Source organism: Phalangium opilio, unplaced genomic scaffold (genome assembly GCF_054372755.1).
Source record: "Phalangium opilio isolate 3A_F unplaced genomic scaffold, DU_Popi_V2 ptg000073l_1, whole genome shotgun sequence".
Classification (NCBI taxonomy): domain Eukaryota; kingdom Metazoa; phylum Arthropoda; class Arachnida; order Opiliones; family Phalangiidae; genus Phalangium; species Phalangium opilio.
Genome location: NW_028324183.1, coordinates 2,699,060 through 2,714,476, shown reverse-complemented (window position 1 = coordinate 2,714,476; position 15,417 = coordinate 2,699,060). Strand labels below are relative to the sequence as shown.

Sequence of the window (15,417 nt, the reverse complement as noted above, 5' to 3'; positions counted from 1 at the left end):
TGTAATTAGATTTTAATCAGTTGTATCGAATAAACATTAAGTGTATCAACCGGCAGTTAATTACATTATTCGAGAACACAACACCCGCAATTACGTGAAGCTTTATATTGCCATCGGGTAAATACTTCTATTATATCCCTTTGAATAAGAAGGGAAAGTATATAAATTCGAATTCAATTTAGCTCAGCTCACGCATCAGGAGTTACTTTGGAATGCTTTAAATGAAAAAAATCCCTAGGTTTTGTTTGCAGTGGAAACACTGCCATTGGGAGGCTAGGCGTTTCTTTTAACCCTAGCCGATCGCCTCGTATTTCTTAATCCTAACGATGGTAATGGGAAGCGAAAAATTGCTTCCTGTGAACTCCGATTTGGGAACCGCGAAAGCGGTGACAGACACACACACCCTGACACGTCCAGTGTAATACCTCTCTGTCACGATATCGTCACTTGGAGATGTAAAAACATTTGATCTGCCCAGTACAATTTATCCAAGTGTCGTGAGTTTACTGGGGTCACCACCCGCCTATTTAAAAAAGCGCCCCCTCAGGTCTAAGAACTCTGGGATTTTCACCGTTCTCTGCATGGATTGTTTGTCATCAATCTTGCGGATGGTTTGATATTCCATTTGGGTTGGGGGAATATGCGAAACTTTGTTAAATTCTATGTAAATTGAGGTGCTCTGTCCCTATTCCGCGAGGCACATGTTTCAAAAATCCCACCGGGGAATATAAACCAGTCTGGTCATATTTCCTAAAAATAGGGATCCACTTAACAGCATGGTGAAAGGATTTTCAGCTACAGTCACTTAAGAACCACTTCAATCACATTTAAGTTATTTACCTTCGCTTTCAAGTACATTTTAGAGATATGATGTAACTGTTATTCGTTATGTTAGTCATTTCACAGTAATTTTTATTGATATTTATTCATTTGACAACGTTTTCAAAAAGCTTTGATTAGACTAACGACACTTTTATCCGCTTTCTTAGTCATATCAGTTTGCTTTCAATTGAATGTTTTCGTTTCACAGCGTCTTCAAACGCATTTTAGTAAATTAACAACACTTTCGGCCACTTTTTGAACATTCAACTTCATTATCAGTTTTATTTCAGTAATATAATAACAATATCAAACACATTTAAGTCGAATAGCGGGACTTTTATTAGACTTTAAACAGAAGTTAAACCTATTTTTGGTGTTTTGCCAATACTTACAATTGTAATTTAGTCATTTGATGAACGTCTAACTGCTTTTAGTTCCTTTGAATGCGATTTAATACACATTTTAGTAATTTAACAACACTTTGATCTACAGTTTTAGTCACATTAGTTCGCTTTGAATCGAATGATTTCATTTCACGTCAGCTTGATCCGTATTTTAGTAGATTAACAACACTTCGGACCACTTTCTCATCATTTATTTTCATTATCTGTTTTATAATAGTTATATATTAACAATGTCAGATATATTTAAGTCGAATAACGTAAGTAATAATGTTAAGCTTAACATAGTGTATTCCAATAATATATTTTAAGCCTAACAGTGTGTTCCAACACCTCTGTTTCGACTTACGTTAATGATACGGAATTTGAAGCAGGTGTTGCGGAACTATTTAAGAAAACGGTGCCGCCGTCATATTCATGAAATTCAAGCCAATATACTTCAACTTAATGCTTCTAATTATATTTTAAACTTTAGAAATTATTTCAACTAAATATTCACCAATTTCTCTTTTTTGAAAATATAGACATATTTCGTAATTTCAAGGATAGTGAAACGTAAATAACGTGTCCGGTGAAGGGGAATAGAGACACTCTCATGGTTAATAAACGGCCTATGCCAATTTCAAAATATTTCAAATTTTAGGAGTTATTTATATTCAAATTTAATACTATTTAACTGAATATATAGGCATATTCCAAATTTCAGGAGTTATTTCAACTTAATATCCGAATTAAATACTCCTAAATATAAGCTTTAGAAATTTTTCAACTTATCATTCGTCAATTTCTCTTTATTGATAGGCCTATTTCGCATTTCCAAGGATAGGAAATGTAAATAACGAGGTCGGTGAACGGGAATAGAGAAACTCGGATGGTAAGTAAACGGCCCATAAGAAATTAAACTTTTAATTACATGTTTTGCCCTTTCACATCACTTTAAATTGAAAATTAGTCTTTTAACAGCACTTTAAACGACTTTTTAGTCTTTTGACGGAACGTTTGATTGGGGTTTAGTTAATTAATTAAACTTTAAGCTACATTTAGCTGCTTAACATCAATATGTCTCACATTTTTATTCATTGTACATCGTTTTCAACTGCATTTAAGTAGAATAGCACGACTTTCATTCTAATTTTTCTCATTCAAGTGTATTTTATGCTAAATGCGTAACTTGTATTTGCATTGATAATCATTTCACGTCACTTTTTATTGAAACTTTTTCATTTGTAACAAGCATTTTAAAATTTTCCATATTGTTTTGCGTTCATGTGACCCGACGATAGTGGTGTATCAATTCTTGTTTAAGTTTCAGTATTGGTTGAATTATATGCTCGTATTTGCATTCTAAACCAAAGTATGTAACATCAGCAAATTTGACCCGCCTGTGTTCCAATATTTTTAAATACACCATCATTTGACAGTCAAATTGTATTTCTCAACTAAGAAAAATCGTTTCATCCATTGTTCGCGATTGACATTTTCAAATTTCACTCCGTTACACTTTACACTTATCAAATTATTAAGGGACTCTGCAAGGATTCGAACTGATGACGTCTTGATTTGAACTGATAAGATGATTAACCGCATTGTCTATTTCCTCACCGACCTAGTTGCCAAAAGTCAACATGTCGATAAAAACCCCGAGCCATGTGTATGACAAGGCTTGGCGATGCGTTCAATTTTCACCTTCAACATCTGAGTTATTATGTGTTCGTATTTACACACAAAATAATTAACAAATCGTCCCATGTGTTAACAAAAAACCAAAATGTAATCTTAGAACTAGGGTTAAATTTCGCTATAGCCCCTAAAACATTATATAAAGAACACCTCATTACGGAAATTGAAACCGGACTTAATAAACTTAATACTACAGATAAACCCTGCTTAACACAAAGTGCATTAAAATAATAAAAAATAATAACAAATCTAAACTCAACCTTCCAAGAGAACAATTCTCAGCCCTTAAAGAACTGAAGAACAACCGTGATCTAATTATAACACGCTCAGATAATGGCGGATGCATTGTCCTATTAGACAAAGAAGAATACACACGAGGCTTAAACGAACTACTCAGTGACACCAAAACATATAAAGGAATAAAAAGGGACCCAACCAATTCTTTCCACGCCAAAGTAAAAAATACGATTAAAGATTGTATTACATTAACACCGATAGACAAGAAACAACTTATCGCCACCCATTATGCAGCCCCTAGAATGTACATTTTGCCAAAAATCCACAAACCAACATTAAAGTTTAGACCGATTGTCGAAAATATTAACTCTTCAGCCCAACCCATCGCAAAATTAATTGTTAAAAAACTCAATTTCCTAGCAAATAAGCACGAACATTCGCTCAACAACTCTAGAGAGTTAATTCAAGAACTCAAAAAACTAGAAATAAATGAAGACGAATAAATCGTGTCCTTCGACGTAGTTTCGCTCTTCACAAGCGTCTCGGTTAAAACGCAATAGAAACATTACGACAGCGGCTGGTTAACATAAAGCTAAACCATTTAGAAATAACTGAAATAATTACATTAGTAGAATTATGTGTTAAAAACCCATTTTTTAAAGCAAATGGCAAGGAATACATTCAAATAGATGGCTTAGCTATGGAATCATCCTTGAGCCCATTACTGTGTGATATATAAATGGACCAATTAGGAAGAATTGCTCTGTTAAATTCCCCATTTAAAGTTGATTTTTGGTGGAGATATGTAGATGATGTACTAGCACTGTGGCGGCATGGCCAGAATAACTTACAAACATTTTTAGAATTTATCAACTTAATAGACCAAGCCATACAATTCACATTGGAAATAGAAAAAAATAGATCAATGCCATTTTTAGACATTCTAATCAAAAAAGAACTGAATAAAAAGTTGAGCATCCAAGTATACAGAAAACCTTATTCAGTAGCCATGCCACCACATGAAAACTCTCAGCACCCCTTTAGCCAAAAACTAACCTCCTATTTTTTTATTGACCGGGCAACAAAAATTTGCTCCAACCAAGCAAATTTTAACCAAGAAATTAATTTTATCAAAGAAATAGCAAAAAATCGGGGTTTTGACAATTTTATATTAAATAGAGGCATCGACCGAATAACCCACAGGAGCTTAATAGAAAAAACACCACTTTCAAAAACGAATTTAAAACCGCTGAATACATTATACTCCTTTACTTGGACAACGTCTCAAACAAAATCGGCAATGAGTTCAGAAAAATGAAGTAAAAACCCATTTATAGACCCATTAATAAATTAAATAACAATCTCATACCACTTAAAGAAAAAGTCAACCCTTTAGACAATTACGGTATTTATAAAATTAATTGTAGCTGCGATAGATTTTATATTGGCCAGACAAAACGTAACTTAAAATATAGACTCAACGAACATAAGGCCAATGTCCGAAACAGAAGAACAGCCACATCTGCCTTAGCTGAACACATTGCCGACACCAACCATAAACCCGGTTTTGAAACTACAAAAATTCTCAGCAAAACAGACAATTACCTTAAATTAACCTTAATGGAATCCATTGAAATATTAAAAAGCTAAAAACTAAACCCAAACTGTATACTTAATAGAGACGACGGCCCAGGTAGCATTATAGCACAAATATGGCTTGACAGCCCGATATTCTGAGTAATTAACCAATAAAAGAACTAAATCTAAATTAAAAAAATAACATAAAAAATTAGAACCACAAAAACCTAAAATGTAAAAATCACAATTACCTTTAAAAACATTAGCTTAAAATATTAGTATAATTTAAAAAATACGAGATTTCGTAGAATGTACTGCCAACCGTCAGTCTCAGACCTGAAGAAACCCCCGAATGGGTCGGCGAAACTAGTCGTCATTTTAAAATAAAGTGAATTTTATTATACATTAACTGGAATTTCAATCCTTTACCTAGTATTTTTATGCATAAGTGCCGCTCTACAATACTATATATTCTATATAGGCCTACTATGATAAAAAGAGTTTTTTCTGCAAACTTCGACCCTACACTTTCCATTACATCTATTTGTCTCCGATACTAGACGCTAACTATGAAATATTTTAATTCCGCAGCCACTTTGTCTCAAATTTAAACTAAATAAACTTTAGTTTATTCATAAAAGAAACAAAAATTAATTATCAGGAACTCGCTTTGCTTCGGTCGGTTATAAATTTCTAGGTGGGATGTGTACGTGAACAATGGCCTGTATAAAATATACAGAAAACCAACTCACACTGTCTTTGGGAGAATATACAAAACAGTTGAATTGAAGGCCCGCCAACGTTCATCGCGTATATCTTTCGAATACGCTTGACCTTTTAACCTTCCAGCTTTAGTTGTTAAACCAGTCTATTAGTAAACTGGTGTCAATGCATCGAGTGTCGATTTATAAGTTTGTTCTTGGTCTAATGGATCAAACTACTTTTGCGCAAAACAAAACTTGGAATTTGTGTTTAACTTGGTACAGAACCTGGATAACCTGGAAAACCCTGATAAGTCGGGGATTTAAATGTTTTACGAAAACATTCAGGGATATGTCAGGGATTTCGTTTGGTATATCAAACCATGCTTCGAGTAATGCTAAATATGAGACAGGTGTGATGAGGTGGACTCTGGTGCACGCGTACTTAAAATGGTCCCAGGGATATTGCCAAAATTTGGTCAGGGATAAGATGGCAAAGTCAAGGATTTTCAATGTAAAAATTTCATCCGAACCCTTTAATATCAACTTCAATTATTATTGTCAAAACAACGTTGCTATGGAAATCAAGAAACTTTCTCTACGGTTAATATGAAGTGGAGTGACTTAAGTTTGATATCGCGTTAATTATGGGCCATAGAAAGGCTCTTAATGATGAAAAGTTTTAAGAGTCCAAGCGTACGTGATTCGCTAAAACATTCATTTGTACTAAATTAATGGTCTGGTCCGATAAAGTTCTCTATATCTTCAACTTAATGATAAGAACGTGTTCAATATATGAGACTAGTGTGACTATGTTAAAAGTCAGGAGGTTTCGTGGCTCGGATTCGTAGCAGAATTTTTAACCTCGTAATATGGAACATATCCTTCTATAAATTTGCTTTGAAACACATTCATCTATTTTTTGCCGGGGGAAATTACGAAAAGAAAAACATTTTTCTTGTCAATTAACGGCAGTTGTTATAGGAAACTATCTCCGATCTCTGTAATCTACCTCCTTTAGGATGGTTCACAGCCATGTATGGACAGTTTGTGCAATGCCACTTGAAAAATATCAAGTAAGATAGAGTCCCTGTAATGTTATTACAGTTTAAATTGAATCTTGTCGATTATTTAGTCCCGTTTCCGTCAACCAGACGACAGTGAATGAAATACTTCGGAATAAAAATGGCAGCGTAATGGAACTTGACAATTGGAATAACAACGAAGCTCTTAAAAATGGAGTATAATTTTCCATTGAAAAACTTTTATCTCTTTTCTATACTTTTTTTAAAATCTTTGACCCTTTATCAGTTTTTGGACGGCTTGATTTACCCCATGGGAATAACTGATCATAGAACAGTTGAAGAAGTTCACGTATCACCGAGTGTTTGGCTTTCGTCCGTTGTTATTATTACTTCTATCAGCCGCAAATAATCGGGATCCGAAAATTACAATCTCTTGGGTTTAAACGTCTTCGTGTGGATTGCCATTACAATTTCCCTTCTCATTGTGGCCATCTTATTACTTGGCTTGAAACGCCACAATTCTTTCATTGACCTTGTATGGACGCTGGCATCAGACCTTTTACAAAATTGAAAGTACTACCATGGCCCTACCATCCTGGTTGACTTTCGTTAAGGGCTCGCTACGCACGTAGGCGATAACGGACGCTTGAAACTGACAAACGCCTCGAGAATCATCTTCGGTGCTTGGATTTTGTCAACCAGCGTTTTAATGCGATCGTATTCTGGCAATTTGAAAAGCGATATAATGATATCGGAAGCGGATTATATTGACACGATCAAAGATTTGCTGCGGCAACAATCCGTCAAGCCCGCAATTTGTACGAAATCGCGTCTCTTCACTAGTGCTATGGTAAAAACTCTCTGAATTAATATTAGATGTTTTGGTAAAGAAGTAAAGTATCCAGGAGGATCAGTACGCTTCTCTGCAACAAAGAATGAATGAAAGTGGTTTTTTTTTCGATGAGACGTACGAAATTGATGAAATGTTTCGTAGCGGAAAAATTGCATATTTTGTGAGCTAACAAAATACGTTCAATTCACTTACGGAAAACCTGTCTTCAAGAGGGCACATAGTTTATACGGGAAAGGAGAAGTACGATTTTGGGACAACTCACTTCTTCTTCAGTAACAAATTGCCGATGGCAATCAAGGAGGACATAGATTACCTGTAAGATTCGAATTTTGTACCGGTTTTAGTTTTATTCATTTTCTTGCTTTTATATTTCAAGATCTTTGAGATTCGTGGAAGTTGCCTTGGATGAAGTCAGGGTTCGAAGTGAAGCCTGGTTCAGTAGAGAGGATTTTTATATTGAGAGAGAAGTTTTTAATGAATTCAAGAGACTGACACTCGGTTTTCTTCGACCTGTTTTCAAAATCTGGTTTTACGGCCTTGTTTTGTCCATTGTTGTCAAAATTCTAGAGATTGTAATTATTCTTTGTTTGCGAGGGTGAAACTAAAGACAATCATTGAAGTAAATTTAAAATCATTTAATTTCTTTTCGATAAACAAACCTAAAGGACATTGTCCATCATATTCTCCCTTAAAACAAATAATTTTTAATATTCCACCCTATCAAACGGAGCTGAAATGGCTTAACAAGCCCTAGTTCCTAGCCAAAAACAGAAAAAAGAAAAAGAAAAAGTTCAATAAGACCAGGATATTATGGAGGTGACCCTGGGAATCTATATAAACGACTGCACGAGCGAGATTCGAAAATATACTTTAACACTTGAGATGACATCGGAACGAACAAGATCAATACAAAGAAAGTCAATTGTTCAATCTTTCTTTTCTCATTGAGATAAGATTCCCTTTCCTCGATGAAAAAACCCCAAAGTTGCTTGACTTCATTGATTTTCTATTAAATGATTTGTAAATCCACGCGGCTATTGTAAGCGCGTCAAATATACTACAGTTTTATACTTTTTCTTATCAGCGCTATTGTAGTATTTACCAATGTTGGTAGTAGCGTATTAGTGGTTGTAGTAATGCTTTGACTGTGTCTAAGCTCAAAAATTACACCCTTTACGTAGTTTCCGAAACCCTTTCTTGCACCAATATCACACTATACTTAATTACACCGAGGCTTAGTTACTAAACGCTGTAAACCAAGGATATATAAATAAATTTGTTTGTTTGTTTCCTTTAATAAGAAAATAAATGAAATAAAGCTAATTATTTAATATATTTTTAGGCAAAATTAAATCAATTAATCGGCTAGGATTATGGAGCAAGTTATCGGCCAACTTGTTTGCGTCACAATAACCTGTCATAACAATAGAAACTCAATATAATCATTCTTTTGTTAATGATTTGAAAATCTCCTCTTAGGAAGAACAAATATTAAATATTGATTACTCTAATAATAATAGCTTCGTTCGACGGGCGGTAACGGTTAAAAGCCAAGAATATTAGTTATTAAGTGTTGATTCGCGAACACACACTCTTGCTAAAATTTATAACCTTCCAGTTTAAGGATTTAGAAATTTAATTATGTTTAAATATAGGTAATATTATGTATCAATTCAAATTTAACCTGCCTGGTGTAAGTACAACTATATTTAAATTTAATTCAAACTGTTAGATGTTTTTTTTATCATCTGTTTATAGGATATTTCTTACGACGTTTGCCGCAAGATCGCTTTATCGGCGTACGAAACATTCACTTATACTTACGCTCATTTTATAGTGTGTCATTTGAAAAATACAACGTAAGCGTTGCCTATATGTTCCTGTTGGTTTACTGAATCAAATTGAGGAAATGTTTCATGGCGGAGAAATTACGTATCTTAAAAGCAAAGGAAATTTTCTCCCAAATGTTTTGACAAATCTCCCAAAGGAACGCGTAATTTACATGGGAAAGGGAAAGTACGATTTTTGGACAACTCACTACTTCTTCAATAAGATGTAACCACTCTCACTCAAAGAGGAAATTAATTATTTGTAAGATTGACTTTCCTTAATTAGGTATAGTTCCTAGTTTAGGCCTAACGAATTTGAAAGTCTATTCATTTCTAGATCTTTGAGGTTTGTGGAAACTGTCGTACTTGAACCGAAAACGAGAGTAGACTCTTGGCGCTAAAATAAAATCAGGGATTTTGAGCGAATTGTCTTGAATCACTTTGGATTTTCTTTACCCAGTCTTTAGACTCTGGTTTTACCATAGATATAGTAAAACTATAAAGGGTCTAGATCCACTTCGCTGGCTTAGGCTTAACGAAAAAACACGGAAGGGGCAACGAGCAGACAGCCGCTATTTTCTGGGGGTAGCAGTATAAAACGCCATCTATCGGTAATTTTCGAAACTAAATTAAAGGATGAGCTTAGAGTAGTGGCACCCTATGTTAACCCCCTATAGGGCATAATAAGTCAAACCCTAGCCGGGAGTGTGGCGTACTCCTGTAAGCCAAGCTTCTGGGCGGCAAAGTTTGAGGGAATAAGACACATGTCGGCGATCCTACCCTATAGGTGCCGACTGCCCCGTGTCCGCCGGAGGTGACTTGACCCCCACACACCTTCCGTCACCTCCCAAGTAAACCTCATTTCCTTCCCTGATTATTCACATACTGAAACCTGAATAATCGCATCCTTGTCGCGGACCCTTCTGGGACCCAGTTTACATTGAAACCTCTTAAAACAAAAAAAAAAGTCAAACCCTCGGAGTCGGAGATGCCATTACTCCATTTTATACGAGCTAAGAGCGGAAAAAACTTGTATTTCTACTTACTTTCGAGGAAATCCCACCGTTTTCTGAAGGTAAGAGTCTTTTTTTATACATTTATTAGTAATAAAAACATTTAAGGCGAGCTAAGCCTTGGTCTTGTAAAACAGGGCAGATTAGTGATTAGCGTCGTTGAAAAACGTTATTTTATCATGTTATCCGGACATTAAACTGTTACATATTCTTAAAATAAGAGTCGCTAATGGTGCCCACCATAACAAACTTTGTTAAGTGTGTGTCGCTAGGCCTATATTTAAAGGCATAAAACAAAATATAACATAAACGTTTTTATTTACTTATTTATGTAACAATCATGGCTTCAACTCATGTTTGCTGCGTTCAAACTGTGGGTGTAAAGAACTTTTCTTTCTTACCACAACCTTCTGAAAGAGACTGCCACTAGAAAGAAGTGGATTGATTCTATAACAACAGCTGATATCTCCAGTTTACGGATTTGTTCAAAACATTTTACAAAATCAGATTTCTTTCCCACCACTGGAAAGAGACTACGTAGAGCGCTCAAACCGTTCGCGATTCCATACTAATTTGGAGATCAAATTAATGTAACCGATGAAATTATCCCTAAACTGACTCTCCGTAATTTGACTCTCGAGCAACAATCTGAAGCATTAGAACAAATGGGAGCGTTGTCCTTTGATAATGGATTGAAGCATGAACCCGCTGTTTTTTCAAATATTCAGGCAACACATCAATACCCAGTGTCACACCTCTGTGGGTTTGATTGTTAATCCACAATTTTGCTTCCTTGGGGCAAGCCCCGATCGCCTTATACTGGTTGAGGACCAGCTATACTTAGTGGAGATCAAATGCCCTTACGCTATTTTCAAGAATAAAGAAACTATCAGAGGAAAAGCAGCTTCGGGTAACTTTCACCTTTACATTGACGAAGAAACGGATGAACTGGAACTGAGAAAAACTTCAGACGTCTATCATCAGATTCAGGGTCAGCTTTTCGTGCGTAACGTACCCGTATGCTTTTTGGCAGTATTTGTGCCACCCGATAACATCGAAATCTTGATGATAGTGAAAGACAACCAATTCATCAATGATACCTTGCTTCCAAAATTATCCACTAAATATTTCATTAGTCTCCTACCTCATTTTGCCATAGAAATGTTCGAAAAGCCTAAAAAATAAATTTTCCAAGTCACGAAAGTACAGCCTCTTTCATTCTATCTTTCTATGTGCAAATCTACATTATGGCCATGACCAAGGCTTAGCTCGCCTTAAATGTTTTTATTACTAATAAATGTATAAAAAAAAGACTCTTAGCTTCAGAAAACGGTGGTATTTCCTCGAAAGTAAGTAGAAATACAAGTTCCAAGTATTTTTTAAAAGATTTTACAGGTGTAAAATTTATAAAATACGTTTTTCCGCTCTTAGCTCGTATAAAATGGAGTAATGGCATCTCCGACTCCGAGGGTTTGACTTATTATGCCCTGTAGGGGGTTAACATAGAGTGCCACTACTCTAAGCTCATCCTTTAATTTAGTTTCGAAAGTTACCGATAGATGGCGTTTTATACGGCTACCTCCAGAAAATAGCGGCTGTCTGCTCGTTGCCCCTTCCGCGTCGACCTCCCATTGAATTGTGTATCTACCCTTTTAATATATCTATGGGTTTTACGTACTTATTTTGTCCGTAAATTTTACTCGTGCGGGGGAGAATCCCTCCTCAAACGAGTAATGCCCGGCTTTTCATGGTCTCTCTAGCAAAGCTTTAGCAACGCATGGCGACAGGAATACCGTCTGTTCGGGGCTTTTTATCCCCATCATTCCAATTTCAATTTTTTAAAGTAAACACTTGTTTGAGCACTTATTGAACGAACTCTATTTTAAGCGACGAAAAAGGATAAGTAGACTCCGCCTCCTCCGAAGCACGCAATGGTGCCTTGGTTTAGCGTTGGTGCGATGGTTTAAGGATGGTGGAGCGCGGTGGTTTAGCGTTGGTGCTAGAGGATAGCTTAACTCTTTAGAAGGAAAGTTGTCTGCTGCGAGTTCTACTGTTAATATTTATTAGTCTCGCTCAGGGTGGGAAATAAGGATTTTTTTAAACTGGACATTGGGCCAGCGACCCCTCTGGCCTGGAATAAATAAACTGGTCCATGACCACTGACCAGTGCGCGTCGTCTGCTAAATTGAAGAAGTGGATAATTACAATATATTAGCTAATGTCTGGACTCTGGAAACCCTTGAATTTTCTTAGTGGTCCTGTGGACCACTGACCCCCCTCCGATTTAATTTTTAAACTGGTCCAGGCAATTTTTAAACTGGTCATTTGCCCTGTGCCACCGCCTTATTTCCCACGCTGGTCTCGCTCACAACTGGTGGTATAGCGTCTAGTAAAGAAATTTTTATATTATGTTCGCTTTTTTAGCCCCTATTGTTTCACTTTTTTATTATCTTACATATCCCGCTCGAGTGTCCTTTCTTCTAGGGCAGCTTGTTATGAAAATGACTGGTATACTGTTTTTAATGACAGGGATTTTAGTTGCTATTTAATAAATTTGTATAATGTTTGTTGCTCACCCAATGGTCAGCGTGGTCAAATTTGTACTTAATAAAGGGGCTCCTTTCGTCCTGACGCAGCATCTTAATCAGGATCCGTTGGAACAGTACTTTGGAAGGAAAGATCAACTGGTGGCAGGAGTAACAACCCCTCCGTTTGGCACTACCAGTCAAATATAGATAAAATATAATCGCTAAAAGGCTTTGTTTTGGAAGCAATTGGAGGGAATGCAACACTCTGATTAGCTCAAAAATCTTTACTTCATTATTGTAAAACCTTTTAATAATTTTCCAACAATTGCAAAATCAAATCTTTATCGGGATTATCATTTAGGAAACTATAGTCATCGTTTTTTGGGGCAAGAATTTCAAAAATAAATCTTTGTCAGGATTACCGTCTAGGAAACTTTAATTATTTGACTCATTTGGATTGACGTTTGGCATGACATGCGTGAAAGTGCCTTTATCACAAAATGGCATAATAAAATTTGGGTCAATCCTACTGGGTTTGTTTAGAGGAGTTGGTAAAGTTATTGATTTGAAACCTTTTTTGAGATCTTGGTAGGAGATTTTGGAGGCCGTTTAGGTGAGTTTTCATTATATTTGGGCCCTGTGTATTTTTTTGGAGTGGTAGCTTTGGTTTTAATATCACTGTTTGGTACATTTTGAACTATATCTGTAAGTTTTTATGCAGCAGCTTCACTTTGTTCTTTAATCGATTTCCTCAAAGCTTTCATTGCTTTTAAGGATTCTTTGTTTCATGTTGGTAATGCTCTAAAACGTCTTTTACAATAACTTTACCACGTGTATTGAGGAAGGTTTGAATGATGCTCCTTAACCATTTAAGTTTCTTATCTTATGTATCACAGTTTTTTCCCATTCTAGTAAGAGAAGTTCATCTTTTAGTATTGCCACTGTTGCGTGTTGTTTTATAGATTGATTCCTTAGATGAATTACGGATTCAGATGACGAATACATGTAGTCTTTATTAGAAAATATCTCCATTCGAATCACCATATTAAAGAAGCCCTCTTGCACTTTTATTAATCCTCCACGATTAAGTACATTAACCTAACGCTCAGATCTATCTTTAGTTTTCTTTAGAGAATCATCCTCTCTTTTCTTTTCAATGTTTCTCGTAATTTTAACACGGCAGTTTTTCCATTTTAAAGACCGTGCAATAAACCCAGCTACATATATTAACACATCTTTGTTTACATATCCGGACTGTTAACTTATCTTTCTCCATAAACTTTTTGTTGCCTCAGCCTTCTCTTTTTCCGACTTCAAAGACAATTCTTTTGCATTTTTTTCAATCACTTTCATCACTAACTCTTTGATTCATATTTTTGAACAACCAATGAGTTCAAAAGAGAAAATCCGATAGATCATTTGTACAAATGTTTTTTGAAAATATTCTGACAACAGTTGTAATGTTGATGAAGACAAACAGAATTCATCGTAAACATTCCTGTTTTAGTTCCATAAAACTTACCTTTAATACTATTTCTATGTATTCAGTATCTGAGGAACATTTGAGTAGGTTACCCGTTCTTATTTCGTTTTTTAAATGTTTCAAATTTAAATCTGACATTTATATTCTCAAAGAATTGGGTGATGTAGTCCAACTCTTCAGTCTTGTATTCTTCTTTCAAGTTGGGCCAATGAATCGTTTACAATATTTTTTGAGAATCTAGTTCCCAAATCTTATTTATTATATTTGTTTAAAGATATATACATTTTAAAGTAGTAGAAACTAAACATAAAAAATTACTGAAACTAACTCTCCATTTCGGTAGAATCGGCCAGTGGTGGGAATCTTCTGAAGAATCTTCCTTGGGAGGGTGCCTCTGCTCCTTCTTTACCCTTCTTTCCGTAGAGGAGAGGTGTACTCAATAGAAGTAGGGGGATCCGTCTTTGAAAATAAACTTGGGCAGATGAAGGCACCGATACCCTTCCTTCCTTCCCTCCCTGAACTGAAAAGGGCATGTGAAGGATTTTTAGTTTTGGGGAACGTTCGCGTCCAAGAGTCGGAAGATACTCCTTGGAGAAGAGGGCAGATCCTTCTTTTTTGGGGGAAAAATTCTCTTCGGAATTAAAGAAGGCAACCGGCATGGGAAGGAGGATTACCTTCTTTTCTGGGTTGGGACAGTACCAAAGAATGGACGTTTTTGGTGGGGGTTTGACCAGGCATTACACAAGACGGGAATTTTAAGTTTCTTCTGTGATGTAAATACCCTTCAGAAGGTTTTAAGGCTTCTTTCAACGGGAAAGAAGTTAAGACATGGAAATTTTAAAACGCAAATGCGAGAAACTAAAGGTTGATGGGTGTTACTAAACTAAACAAAATTCATTATGTGAAGATTTCAATTTGATTGTCAATTATAATAAAAAACCAACCTGTCCGGGGCTGCCGGTCTCCCGCACATTACGCTTTTTACATTACTTATTACTTTTTTATGTGAAGCATATAAAAGCGTATTTTTATATTAAGCATATAACTATGTATTTTTATATTAAGCGTTAAGTTATTATTTTTGAGAATATGCTATTAAAATGGATTTATCAATCTTTTAAAAATATCGGAATTTCTTCTTTATAAATAATCCTCTATTTAGTAATTCTAAGTGTGGAGTTAGGCTTTTTCTGCTGTCACGCAATTAATTGAAGGTAGACTAAAATTCCAAGAAAAGGAAACTAATGATGGTTGGAATTATAAGGAC

At 35.5% G+C, this 15,417-nt stretch overlaps 1 long non-coding RNA gene across 1 annotated transcript; it reads left to right on the top strand.

The window, feature by feature from the left end:
• Positions 1-6,591: 6,591 nt before the first annotated feature.
• Positions 6,592-6,941, top strand: LOC149659320 (uncharacterized). The gene is made up of 2 exons (XR_016369834.1): positions 6,592-6,660; positions 6,731-6,941. It is a non-coding gene; the product is annotated as an uncharacterized LOC149659320 (long non-coding RNA).
• Positions 6,942-15,417: the final 8,476 nt, after the last annotated feature.